The sequence below is a fragment of the Polyergus mexicanus genome, unplaced genomic scaffold, assembly GCF_030449975.1.
Source record: "Polyergus mexicanus isolate NDT 795.1 unplaced genomic scaffold, iyPolMexi1.0 SCAF_7, whole genome shotgun sequence".
Taxonomy (NCBI): Eukaryota; Metazoa; Arthropoda; class Insecta; order Hymenoptera; family Formicidae; genus Polyergus; species Polyergus mexicanus.
This window is the reverse complement of record NW_027223327.1, coordinates 6,037,882-6,051,593: the sequence shown is the minus strand read 5'-3', so window position 1 is coordinate 6,051,593 and position 13,712 is coordinate 6,037,882. Positions and strand designations below refer to the sequence as shown.

General features: G+C 42.6%; 1 long non-coding RNA gene across 1 annotated transcript; it reads left to right on the top strand.

The window, feature by feature from the left end:
- Window positions 1-12,573: 12,573 nt before the first annotated feature.
- On the top strand, window positions 12,574-12,992 carry LOC138934494 (uncharacterized). Its single transcript, XR_011447142.1, has 3 exons — window positions 12,574-12,683; window positions 12,802-12,852; window positions 12,933-12,992. It is a non-coding gene; the product is annotated as an uncharacterized lncRNA (long non-coding RNA).
- The last annotated feature ends 720 nt before the right edge of the window (window positions 12,993-13,712 follow it).

Below are 13,712 nucleotides of genomic sequence, written 5' to 3'. Positions count from 1 at the left end.
ACTAAGGCGTTTCGAACGGAGGAAACTAGCGTACATAGCGATCTCTGGTCTGTGTGCAGAGAAGAGTTTCTACTCAATTTCCTTTGTGTTGCACAAGAATTTTCTGCATATCTCACTTGCCGACACGTAACTAAGACATTTCGAACGAAGGAAACTTGCGTACATAGCGATCTCTAGTCTGTGTGCAGAGAAACGTGATTCCTCTATTTCCTTGACGTTGTACAAGAATTTTCTGCATATCTCACCTGCCGGCACGTAACTAAGACATTCCGAACGAAGGAAACTTGCGTACATAGCGATCTCTAGTCTGTGTGCAGAGAAACGTGATTCCTCTATTTCCTTGACGTTGTACAAGAATTTTCTGCATATCTCACTTGCCGAAACGTAACTAAGACGTTCCGAACGAAGGAAACTGCGTACATAGCGATCTCTGGTTTGTGTTCAGAGAAACGTGATTCCTTAGTTCCTTGTCGTTGTACAAGAATTTTCTACATATCTAACTTAAACACACGTATCTAAGACGTTCCGAACGAAGGAAACTTGCTTACATAGCGATCTCTAGTCTGTGTGCAGAGAAACGTGATTCCTCTATTTCCTAGACGTTGTACAAGAATTTTATGCATATCTCACTTGCCGACACGTAATTAAGACGTTCCAAACGAAGGAAGCTTGCATACATAGCGATCTTAGATCTGTTTGCAGAGAAACGTGATTCCTTAGTTCCTTGACGTTGTACAAGAATTTTCTACATATCTAACTTAAACTCACGTAACTAAGACGTTCCGAAGAAGGAAACTTGCGTACATAGCGATCTTAGCACTGTGTTCAGAGAAACGTGATTCCTCTATTTCCTTGACGTTGTACAAGAATTTTCTGCATATCTCACTTGCCGAAACGTAACTAAGACGTTCCGAACGAAGGAAACTGCGTACATAGCGATCTCTGGTTTGTGTTCAGAGAAACGTGATTCCTTTAGTTCCTTGACGTTGTACAAGAACTTTCTATATATCTTACTTAAACACACGTAACTAAGGCGTTCCGAACGGAGGAAACTAGCGTACATAGAGATCTCTGGTCTGAGTGCAGAGAAGAGTTTCTACTCAATTTCCTTTGTGTTGCACAAGAATTTTCTGCATATCTCACTTGCCCACACGTAACTAAGACGTTCCAAACGAAGGAAACTTGCATACATAGCGATCTTAGATCTGTGTGCAGAGAAGAGTTTCTACTCAATTTCCTTTGTGTTGCACAAGAATTTTCTGCATATCTCACTTGCCGACACGTAACTAAGACGTTCCGAACGAAGGAAGCTTGCATACATAGCGATCTTAAATCTGTTTGCAGAGAAACGTGATTCCTTAGTTCCTTGACGTTGTACATGAATTTTCTACATATCTAACTTAAACACACGTATCTAAGACGTTCCGAACGAAGGAAACTTGCTTACATAGCGATCTCTAGTCTGTGTGCAGAGAAACGTGATTCCTCTATTTCCTTGACGTTGTACAAGAATTTTCTGCATATTTCACTTGCCGAAACGTAACTAAGACGTTCCGAACGAAGGAAACTTGCGTACATAGCGACCCAGTAAACACGCAGGGCTCATTTCCGTAACAATTATATAATATTCTACATGTATATATTACAGATCATTAAAATGAAACTATAACGTATCAGTTATATCAATAACATAATGAATCTATAATTGTTGCATAGAATTGTTATGTAATTTTGTCGTTACTTTGTTGTGTAACATTTTTACAGTTTTGTGAACGTTAATGTGCATACTCTAAAAGTTTCGTAAATGCTACGTAACTCTAACGACGTAATTGTAACGTTATAATAAATACGTAACATTTATACAGTTTTGTGAACGTTAATGTGCATACTCTAAAAGTTTCGTAAATGCTACGTAACTCTAACGACGTAATTGTAACGTTATAATAAATACGTAACATTTATACAGTTTTGTGAACGTTAATGTGCATACTCTAAAAGTTTCGTAAATGCTACGTAACTCTAACGACGTAATTGTAACGTTATAGTAAATACGTAACATTTATGTATTTTGGTGAAATGTAAATGTGTATACTCTAAAAGTTTTATAAATGCTACGTAACTCTAATGACATAATTAAAACGTTATGTTAAATACGTACCAATTATGTATTTTGGTGAATGTAAATGTGTACACTCTAATAACTTCATAAATGCTACATAACTCTAACGACATAAGTGTATCGTTATGTTAAATACGTAACATTTATGTATTGTATTTTGGTGAATGTAAACTTGTATACTCGAAAAATTTCATAAATGCTATGTAACTTTAACGACATAATTGTAACGTTATGTTAAACATGTAACATTAACATTATTTTATTGATGTCAATGTATACATTTTTGTTAAAACCTTGTAAAAAGAATTCGTAAAAGGAAGAGAATTATGCAGAAACAAGAAAATGAAAGATTTTGAGAGAGGAAAGTTGCGATATATTTATTTATAATTTAAAAGCGATAACAATATATCAATCATGCCTTTTTTTAGAGAAGAACTACAACATCACAACTACAACATCAGAACTACAACAAACGCGTGCTCCGTGCACACCATATACATTTATTGTGTGTGTACCACATTTGATTTTTTTTGTGTGTATACAGGGTGATTCAAAACAACTTTTAGTTCTTAAAATGTCGTATTCTTGAATTAATTCTAAGACGATTTTTCCTTTACCAAAATTTTATCCGAAGCTTAGTCGTTAAATTATAATATATGTATACACACACACACACACACACACACACACACATTTAATACACAGACACACACGCACACGATAAATGCGTGTGGCGCACGCAAAGCGCACACTTGTAATGTCTAGTAATAACAAAATTTCCATATCGTATTACACATAAAAAAATATATACCATTGTTGACATTTTTGAGTGTTCTGAAAAGATGATAAATGCATATAATATCATTGAGAAAAACGTATTTGAAACATATTTTCTTAATATAGAGTTATAAATGTGGAAAATAAAATTATATATTAAAAAAAAAATTTTTAAATATGCACCAGATATCTTTTTTTGAATGATATATGTATACTATTTTTCTGTTATGTAACATTTATGAAATTTTTATAGTATACACATTTACGGGAGTGGTGCACTTGGACACAGTATAATTGGACACGGTGCAAATGGACACGTTACAAATGGACACGAGATTTTGCACACGGTTCAATTGGACACAGTGCATTTGGACACAGTAATTTTGGATACAGTAGCTTTTGGACACATAAGAAAATACGCATCGTTTACTTGGACACCGCTCAATTGGACACTGTTCATTTGGACACCGTTCGTTTGGACACAGAAAGATGCGCATCGTTCATTTGAACACCGTTCGTTTGGACACCGTTATTTGCCCACCGTTCGTTTGGACACCGTTCATTTGCCCACCGTTCGTTTGGACACCGTTCATTTGCCCACCGTTCGTTTGGACACCGTTCATTTGCCCACCGTTCGTTTGGACACCGTTCGTTTGGACACCAAAATTTGATTTAAATTATACGACGTAATCCACACCAAATTTTTGTTTTAAATAAGAAATAGGTTTGGGTTAGGTTATATCTTCCGGAAGTGGAGCCCCCCCGCAGAGGGGGCGGAACCCACTGTATCCATGCATGACATCCAAATATGCGAAAGGCTAAACGAAGTGCTAAAAGCAATGTAAAATTAATGACATCAGTATCAGAGATATATAAGTATGAATATATTTTATTTTGACAGATATTATAACCTTCAAATGTATCTCCTTTTCACGATTTCATATTTTACATAGATTTACCAGTATAAAGTGTTATAAGAATACTGATTATATTTTCCCAAAATGATTTTTATTTCTCTCCATCTGTTACATATTCAAACAAACAGTGCGCATGTTTCTGTGTACAAATGAACGGTGTCCAAACGAACGGTGGGCAAATGAACGGTGTCCAAACGAACGGTGGGCAAATGAACGGTGTCCAAACGAACAGTGGGCAAATGAACGGTGTCCAAACGAACGGTGGGCAAATGAACGATGTCCAAACGAACGGTGGGCAAATAACGGTGTCCAAACGAACGGTGTCCAAATGAACGGTGCGCATCTTTCTGTGTCCAAACGAACGGTGTCCAATTGAGCGGTGTCCAAGTAAACGATGCGTATTTTCTTATGTGTCCAAAAGCTACTGTATCCAAAATTACTGTGTCCAAATGCACTGTGTCCAATTGAACCGTGTGCACAATCTCGTGTCCATTTGTAACGTGTCCATTTGCACCGTGTCCAATTGTACTGTGTCCAAGTGAAGGCCACTCCACATTTACATTTATCAAAATACATAATTGTTACGTATTTAACATAACGTTTCAATTATATCATTAGAGTTACGTAACATTTATGAAACTTTTAGAGTATACACATTTACATTCACCAAAATACATAAATGTTATGTATATTTAACATAACGTGTCAATTATGTCGTTAAAATTACGTGGCATTCACGAAACTTTTAGAGTATACACATTTATGTTCACCAAATTGCATAAATGTTACATAATAGAGTAACGACAAAATGACATAACATTTCTATGTAACAATTATAGATTCATTACGTTATTGACATAACTGATACGTCATAGTTTTGTTTTGTTCATTTATAACATATAGAATATTATGTAATTACTAAGTAAATATACGTTTACTGAAATTACTTATGTTCTTTGTGCAAGACGCATAATTAGTAAATTTTTCTCTACATTATGCATCTGTGTAAGTTATGTGAACATGCCCTAGGGGGTAAGTCTGTGATTGGCTTATTGTTAGTCGTATTAAGTATACGTGCAAGCATAGACATACTCGCTGCTACTTGCGAGCGAGAGAGAACGCAAGGAGCACGGAACAGAGTATGTCCTTTTCTACGTGTATCTTTACCCCCACTCCTTAAATAAAGGCAAACGCTCGGTCTAGATATACTATGTCTATGCGTGCAAGGCTGCGTTCGAAAACATCATTCGTGTGCACACGAGTGTCGTTCTATCTTTGTTATGTACCAAAAGTTAAACAAAGATAGAACGTCGCTCGTGTGCACACGGGTAATGTTTCCGAACGCAGCTCTAGTGCACAATCATCGTACAAAGCATCCCAAGCTTCTGCGCGCTAGGCTTTACTTTTCAATATGGCCAAATCTACGAAAACAGTAGTTGTGCGTGTGAAAAAATTGTGTTGAAAGTGTGAACAGTATCGAGATATTGGTAAGTATGAAATAAATATTAACTTAATAATTAATGCCAACAAATGATAATTGTTGTCTTGTGGTAAAAAAGCTATGCTAAAGATTGAATTCCTCTTGTGCAGTGAACAAAAGATACATCGCGTACCACGTGAAAACCACGTGCGCCTAACAAAGGACAAAGGACCTCGTGCCGGCGAAAGATACACCTAGTTTTGCCTCATTATTTTTATATTTTGGCATTTTTATAGTAAGTACGATTTATTTTATGCAACATTATTTTTCCCATGTTTTTTTTTACAATATTTGTTGCACGGTCATATAATGAGAAAAACAAGAAATCTCTTATTTGCACTACTTTTTGAATCAGAAGCTTGAATATTTCGAGTGTAAAGTTACATCATTTCTTAATTATAGATTTTTTATTTTTTATTGCATTGCGGCATACTAAATTCCGGTTTATAATTTTTTTATAATGATCGTAATGGTAATTCCAATGATAAATGATATCAATTATGAAATATAGCTTTTATATTGTTGAACAAGATATCTGCATTAGAAAAAACTGTAGATATATTTTTTCGAATACTTCATATATTTTGAAAGTTTATTATTGACTGTTTTCATAATAATTTTTTGCAAATGAAATAGAATCTTATAATTAATAAATATTTTCTATGCATGAGTCTTAATTTTTCAATTTGGTATTTGATCGTGAATTAATTTGATGTAAACTGATTTTTATTCAAGTAAAATATTTAAACATGATAGCATTAATTATTACAAGTCATTACATAATGAAGTTATAGGTCTTAAAAAATTGTAAATATTATGCGTGCAATATGCTTATATAATTACTTTAATTTATAATTTATAGTTTATAATAACATGCAACGTAACAAAAAAAATTATTCGTGTTTAATTAATTACAACACTAAAATACATTACAAAAATATTTCCGTTAAAAGACATTAAAAAATTATGTAGGTTGTTTCACCATAATTGTGAGAAATCAAATTTTTCATATATAAATGAAATACTATTTAAGAAATATAGATTGCATTTTTTCTGAAATTTTCTATTAGCGTCCTTAAAATATTACATAAATTATATTTTAATTATTGAATTAGTTTGTTTCGATAAAAAACTGCAAATGTCTTAAAACATTTTTTATTTGTCAAAATATTTTTAATTCTCCATATAAGCTTCCTATATATTGTTTCAGTGAAAAAGGAAAATATAATATAAACAATAATATCAGGCAAACCCAAACCTATATTCGTATACATAATCGCAATTCATCTATTTCCTATTGCTTTATAAAATTATATATTATGTCCAAATCAAAATTAAGACTAGACATTAATTCTTTAACGCCAAGGCAGCGGCGACGTATTTTCTTAAAAAAATTTCGTAATATTTGCCAAATGACTATTAATTCAAATTTGGAAATTCAAAATAATATCGTAAGTTTATCGAATGGGCCAGGTAACATCGAACAATTACCTCAGCAGCAAAATGTACTAAAAGAAATTGATATCGATTATTCCAATGTAATGAACACTCATAAGTGTACAGAAAATAATCATGATTTAGTTTCTGAACATTCGGAAATTAGTATTGATAAAAATAGTCTTCAGTTAAGTATTTCAAGTGATAAATTTTCTAAAACAGAATTTTGTAAAACAGAACTTATTAACGACATCCGATTATGGGCTATTGAAAATCGTGTCAGTCATTCTGCTATTAGTAGTTTACTGAAAATTCTAGTAAAATACGGCCATAATGTTCCGATTGATGCTCGAACTCTATTTCAAACGCCCAAACAAGTAGACATTATTGAAATGACACCAGGAAAATATTATCATGCAGGTTTAGATGATAGTTTGAAAAAATCTATTCGTAAGCATTATTGTCGAAATAATTTACCATCTCAGATAAATATTAATGTGAATATAGATGGTCTTCCTTTAACAAAATCTTCTGGGAGTCAATTTTGGCCTATTTTAGGTAGTATAGTTGCAGATGTTTACACCGAACCGTTTATAATTGGTGTTTATCATGGTTTTGAAAAGCCAAAATGTTGCAATACTTTTTTGAAATATTTTAAGGATGATTGTTTAGAAATTTTCCGAACTGGCATTGTAGAATACGGCAAAAAAATAACTGTGAAATTGAACGTATTTATCTGCGATGCTCCTGCAAAATCGTTTATCAAGGGAACTAAAGGACATAATGCGTATTTTGGATGCGGTAATTGTATTCAAGAGGGAGATTACATAGAAAATCGAGTAACGTACCCAGAAATTAATGCAATGTTAAGATCAGATGAATCTTTTAAATTAAGAAAACAAGAAGAACACCATAAAATCACTTCAAATCTTGAAGATTTAAACATTGGAATGGTTACTCAATTTCCTTTAGACTACATGCATCTCGTACTATTAGGAGTAATGAAAAAATTGTTGCAGTTTTGGATTAAAGGTAAACATAATGTTCGTATGGTTGCAACTCAGATAACTCTTGCTTCAATTCTTTATTATCTATGTCATTATTCCTACCTAAGGAATTTGCTAGAAAGCCAAGGAAATTAGATGAGGTTGATCGCTTTAAAGCCACCGAATTAAGACAATTATTATTATATACTGGGCCAATAATCTTTTTTAAAAAATTATCACGTGATAAATATGTTCATTTTTTGAGTCTGAGCATAGCAATTCGAATTTTATGTAGCAAAGAATATTGCGTACAACTGCTTGATTCCACGTCGTGACGACGCCGAGCCCGGGTAAAGCGGCGTCTGGCCGCGACGGAGCATCGCCGTAATTCGGCGATCTCCGCGCTCCACCAATACGCCGCTCTTCGCGGGCGGGGGCTGGTCCGGGGCATCGCGAAATCGCACGCGTCGCGTAATGCGCCCCGGAACCAGTTCACCTCCTCGGCGATCCCCCGCCCTTCCACCCCGGGACACGGCCAGTCTGCCGCGAGGACGGCTGCGATCAGCCTGTCCGGGCTCAGCTTAGTGAGGGCCCATCTCCGTGGCCGGGCATCTCCCCGGCCTTGGGAGCGGCCGAGCACCCCGTGGCGGGCAGCGTGTAGGACCACCTCTATATAGAGGTGGTCCGAGAGTGTCTCGCACTCCGCTACCCGCCAACTGATGATCTTGCGTGCGGCGGAGGGGGTGGCCCAGGTCAAATCCGGGACCGATTCCCCCTGCCACCGCACTAGGGTGCTCCTCGACCCCGTGTTGAGTAAACACAGGCCGAGTGTCGCCGCCCAATCCTGCAGGGCCTCGCCCCTGGCGTCCGTGAACCGGGAACCCCAACGCGTTGATTTCGCGTTGAAGTCCCCGGCCACAATAATCGGACGGGGCATCTGTCGGCGAAAACAGGCCGACACCCCGTCTAGGAACGCCTCAAACTGGGCGAGGCCCACGTTGGGGGAGATGTACACCTCCAGCACGGAAACGGGCCCCTACCTGACCACCACCACTCCCGCCCCGGCCTCGACCGGTGTGCAAGGCGGGAGGGTGGGGTCGTGCCTCCAAGTGATCGCGACGGAGCCCGTCCGGTCGCCAATCCAACATGGACTGGCTTCCGGAACCTGGTAGGGCTCCGCCGCGATCCCCAACCCGAAACCACGCTCTGCCAGGCTATGCAGGAAGAGGTCCTGCGCCCGGCGAGCGTGGTTCAGGTTGGCCTGCAAAATGCCCAGGGACATTTATTTAATTGTCCCTGGGCTCCGCCATCACTACCTCCGCCATCGAGGCGGGGGGCATGACGACGGTCCTCCGGGCCCTAGGGGGCCTTTTCTCCTTGGGGGCCTCCGTTGGGGTCCCCTTGTCCTGCGCCCCGCGCTTGCGGGTGTCGGGCGCCGCGGTGATCTCGGCCAGATTGACTGACCAAGTCACTCCCGCGGCGCTCGCCGGCGGGAGGGGCTCCCGCTGTTTTCCCGACCGCTTTTTGGGGGGGGTGCATCTTGCACTCCCCACCCGGTGGTCGGCCGGGCGCCCCAAACCCGCGCAAACCGGGCACCTGACCTTTCCGGCGCAGTCGCGCGCCAGGTGCCCGGGTTCGCCGCATCTATAGCAGCAGCCCCTACGATCGATGGGGCTGCTGCAATGCTGCTGGACGTGGCCCCTCTCCAAACATTTGAAACATTGGAGGGGGCGCTTGCCCAGCAGCTCTACTTGAGCCCGGGACCATCCTATCTGAATGGCCCGGGCTGCCGCTATCTTGTTAGCGGCCCTTAATGGGCACTGTACCCAAACAGTGCCCAGGCCTCGGGTTGGGAACTTGATGTCCCCAACCCGAACATCCGCCGCCTCGCACCCCCCCCCCCCGATCCTGCGATGGCCGCCGCAATATCGGCGGCCGCTATGGACCGGTCGAGGCCTCGAAGCCGTAGCTCCGCCTTTCTTATAGGGCGGGCGAGACGGACCCCTTCATCGCCGGCAAAAACTCGGCGGAGGTCGGCGTAGAGGGCATCAGCCCTCTGAGACGCCGTTGGTCCGTCCTTCTCGCCCGACCCTGCAAGCTCCACAACCATGGCCCCTGTAGCGGCCTCCCGGACCCGGAGGGAGTCTATTCCCAGTTTCGGGAGATCGATCTCCCTCCGGGCCCTGGCCATGGTTGCTTGGTACGCCCCGTCGGCGCAGGTTATCGTAACCGCCGCCGATCGGGGCACCCTTCGCCTCGAGGCGTCTCCTCGTTGGCGCCGTTTGGCCGCTGTCGTCCCCCAGTGCGCTGGGTGGACGGCGCCGCCCTTGCGGCTCCTCTTCCGGCCGGGGATTGGGCCGCCTGCGCGGCCTTTGCCCGTGCCGTCCTCTCCCTCCGCCCCACAACCCTCGACCAGGAATCGTCCTGGCGAGGGGCAACGGAGGGGAGGGGAGGGAACCCCCGATCCCGTGCCACCGGCCTGGGATCGCTAGGGGGGGGCGGGGCTCTGCTCCGCCCTCCCGGGGTAGCCGGTGCGCCGCGAGGCGCAGGGGGCGGGGGCCTCGTGCCGCCGCCTTCCGCCGCGCCGCGCGACTTTTTCCTCTTCCCCCTCTTCCTCCCCTGCCCCGGCGCCGAGGCGCCGGCAGGGGGGAGAGGCGGGAAGTCTCTCCCGGACGGGCGACCGGCCATCGGAGTGGGCCCCCTAGGGGGTTCGCCCCGGCCTATCGCCGCCCGTAGGTCGACGAGGGTGGCGATCTGCTCAGTGTACCAATCGTACCAAGCTCGCTCACCCTCGCCGACAATTCCCGGCGGGTAGCTCACGGGGAGCGGTGCAGAGGAACCCCCCAAGGGGGGCCTCATCATCGCCTGACCCCGGCCACCCGCCGACGTTGGGGATCGCAATCCCTTTCCCCCCTTCGGAGGGGACGTTGGGGACCCCTGTCCCATACCCCCCCCTATGAAACGTTGGGGACGTAGGTCCCTTCCCCCCCCCAACGTTAAGGACCCCTGTCCCTTCTTCCCGGCTGGGCGCTCCACCCTCACAAGAGCGTCCAGCTTCTCCACCGACTTCACCCGGGGCGCTCCCCGCCTTTTGCGGGGAGACCCCTCGGGCGAGCCGGGGAGAGCCAACTGGAGGGAGGGTTTGGCGGCTCTGATCGCCGCCAACTCCCCTCTGAGCTCACGGACCTCTTTTTGGAGGTCCGCGTTGCGGTCTCCGAGGGACTTAATGTCCCTTCGGAGAACCGCGAGCTCTCCCTCTCCCTCGACCCGCTGGGCCCTCTCCGCCAAGGTACTGGCCGCTACCCTCACCAGGGCCGCGGCCTCCCTCAGCCTCTTTTGGAGGGGGCCCTGCAAGTTCCCGGAGCAGGCGGCTATCCGATCAATGGCAGCCGCCTGCTCCAGGCTACGCGCCGCTATGTCCGGGGTGGAGGCTTGTCCCACCTCGTCAGCGCATCGTGCCTCGTAGGTCCTGAGTTCCCTACTCGGCGGAGGGAGGGGAGCATCCTCCGACAGGGCCTTCTTGGCCCTCTGCTCCCTCTCCCTTTCTCTCCTACGGGCGGCCTCCACCTCGCGTTTTTCGCGGAGGCCCACAAATTCGCCCGTAGTGGGCGGTCGTCCTCGCCCCCGCTTCTTGGGGAGGTCCTCCTCCATTACCTCATCCCCCTCGGGGGACATGTACCCCTCGGTGTCCTCGCTCGCGAGCGAGGCCCGTGATGAGAGGACGGGGGTGGCGCAGCTGCTGCCCCCCCGTGAGGAGTCCTCCTCCCTTTCATTTGAGCGGGTGAGGCTCTTGCCCCGACCCGCTTCGCCCCGATTGTATGGGTGCGCCCTCGCCGACGAGAGCGAGCGCGACCGGGACCCCGACTTCGACGAAGCCGGACCCGGTCGACCCGCCCTCCGCGTGGTCACCCTCCTCTCACTATCTTCGGCGATAGTATACTCGCCGGGGGCGCTCGTCGGCAACGCCCCCGGTGGCCCGTCGTGTGATGACGACGAGGGGGGAACCGGGACTGTATCCCCCCTCCCGCCGGCCGCTGTGGGTTCCGAAGCCCACTGCGGCGGTAAGGTTTTTATCTTTACTTGTACTCATCATATTTGTATCAAGAAGAAAGATGGTTTAATTTCGGTGTTTTCCTTCACCTAGGTCGGTTGGCTTCACCACGCCTGACGAGCCCGACCTGCCCGGGATTTTTTACTGAGGTTACCTACCTCTCCTCCTCGATCCCTCCTTCCCTCCCATACACACCCCCTCCCCCCCTTCCCACAAAACCCCAATACCCTCCCCACCCATCCCCAATACCCACACACACCCACATACCCCCCCTCGACCCACACATCCCCCAAAAAACCCCAATAACCCCCCTATAACCCCCCACAATATCCCACTCCAATCCGCCCATTCATACAAAAATAAATAAACATAATATGCAGTCACGCGACGATCGAGCTATTTGGTGCACTCTTAGACCCCTTCCAGGAATGGAAGGGGAGCCCCCCCACCACGACAAGGTGGTGCACCATCGGGGGGGTTACTAATGATCCTAAATGGACACTTTATCCTATCAAATTTCATGGATATTATGGTAATTTATATTTTACTTCAGAATTTATGTAATTATTTTTTTAATATTTTTAAAAAAATAATGTAATTTATAAATTACGGTTTTGTCCTAATCAAGATTCATTAGATGAGGCTAGACAAAGAGCAACGAATTATTCTTCAAGCGATGAAAATAATACAAATCAAATAAAGAAGTCATGCACAAAACGGTCACTAAATACAGTTTATGATAATGAATCTGAATCTGATTCTGATGACTCACGTTCAATTATACCAAATCCACCATCAACCCACAATGTCTCACAATCAGCCAAAAATATTCAATCAATCTCAAATATTTTGGATTCAACAATTATTAATAATATTGATATGGAAATTCTTGATGGAACTATAGTACCTCACAAAAGTAATTTTTATTTTAATTCTTTTATTCCATTTTTATTATCTCTATAATAAAACGGTTTTTGTTTAAATTATAGTTATTGTTTATTATGAGTAATCTAATACTTTTTTAATATTTCTAGATATGCAGGATGTATATACGTTAGTGTCAGAAATGTCAGATAAAATGGAAGGTTTTGTATTTACTTTTTATCTTATAATCTTATTAATATCTCTTTATGGCATTGTTTACTCAATATTATTAATTTTTTAGATAATTTTGAAAAAATATGTACAGCTATAACTACAATTTCATTAGACATACAAACTATAGATACTCGTTTAAAAAACATAGAAACACAACATAACCAACATAAGTCTAAAGACTCTGCCAGAGATACATCAAATATACAAAAATCTTTTCCGTTTAAGAGTATAAATGAAGTAATAGCTTTTGAAAAGAATTTATCAGAAAATGCAGATGAGTACAACAAATTTATAAGTTTAATTAAGGTATTTAAATGCAAATTTTATTTAAATAGAATAATGTAAATTATATTATTGGTATGTTTTATTTCTAAAGATGCTGTATATATCTCGCATAGGCGGAGGGTCCGCTAAAGAAAATTTAATTCGTATATATCGAACTTTATTTTCTAATGAAGTTGCCAAGGTATCATCCTGGAAAGGACTACGTAATCATTTTAAAATAAGTAGTTTAAAGTCTATATTGACGGGAATACAAGGTAAAATATATTTTTATATTTATAAATAAATTTATAAAATATGCAATTTAATTTAATGTAAAATTTCTTTAATAATTCAGCAACAATTTTGGCTCAACATCAATTCACAAACAAAGAGTTTGAAGACATCACGAATGGTTTCGCCAAGGTGGTCAAAGGCTTAGCAGACAACAAAAAGACTCTGAAGAAGCAAATCCGCAAGTTATTTAAATGTCTCAAAAGCTTATTATTTTTTCATTATAATCTTTTCTCTTATTAGTCTATGAGCTTTCGGCTTATGATCTTTTTTTTATTGGCCTAGAGTCTTA